This window comes from Wasmannia auropunctata, unplaced genomic scaffold (genome assembly GCF_000956235.1).
Source record: "Wasmannia auropunctata unplaced genomic scaffold, wasmannia.A_1.0 LD335648.1, whole genome shotgun sequence".
NCBI lineage: Eukaryota > Metazoa > Arthropoda > Insecta > Hymenoptera > Formicidae > Wasmannia > Wasmannia auropunctata.
In genome coordinates, this window is record NW_012027242.1 from 1 (window position 1) to 640 (window position 640).

The 640-nt window shown below is 42.8% G+C and overlaps 1 long non-coding RNA gene across 1 annotated transcript; it reads left to right on the top strand.

Moving 5' to 3' along the window:
• Positions 1-6: 6 nt before the first annotated feature.
• Positions 7-640, top strand: LOC105456517. The gene is made up of 4 exons (XR_975261.1): positions 7-125; positions 210-311; positions 457-552; positions 627-640. It is a non-coding gene; the product is annotated as an uncharacterized LOC105456517 (long non-coding RNA).

Consider the following 640-nt stretch of genomic DNA (forward strand, 5'->3'; position numbering starts at 1 on the left):
TAGGCGGTCGCGGGTTACTTCAATTTCGGCTTGTGCAAGATGATGATGTTCTACTTCGCCTTCTTCGTCTGCGGAATCGGAGTCTTCGGTTAGTTCGTCCGATTCATCGTTGTCCACGGGAATAGGTAAGTCTGCAGATGGTTCTGCGGGAGTAGAATTGTCGAGTAGTATAGGATTTTCTTCTATTTCTATTTGTTCTTGATTTGCAGGAGGGGAAGGAGTGACTTGGAGTTGGTAATCTTCGACCAGTTCTCCTATGGTTTCAAATTGACTCGAAGCCGGTGAAGGCGGATTTACGTTTTCCTCTGGCGGTATGTATCCTGTTATTTCGACCGAAGGTGATCGACGTGAATCTCCGATAGCTAATATATGTGGATTTCGTGAGAGCGCGTCGGCATTGTGGTTTGCAGGTCCTGGTTTATAAACGATTTCGTAATTATATTCTTCTAATTTTAGGCGCCATCTCATGAGCCTTGATGTGGGATCTTTAACTCTGTAAAGCCACGTGAGTGGTTGATGATCGGTAACGAGAATAAATCTATGTCCGTATAGGTAAGGTCTGAAATGGTGAGTACAATATATAATAGCTAATAATTCCTTTTCAATAGTGGAATAATTCGTTTCAGCTGAATTCAATACG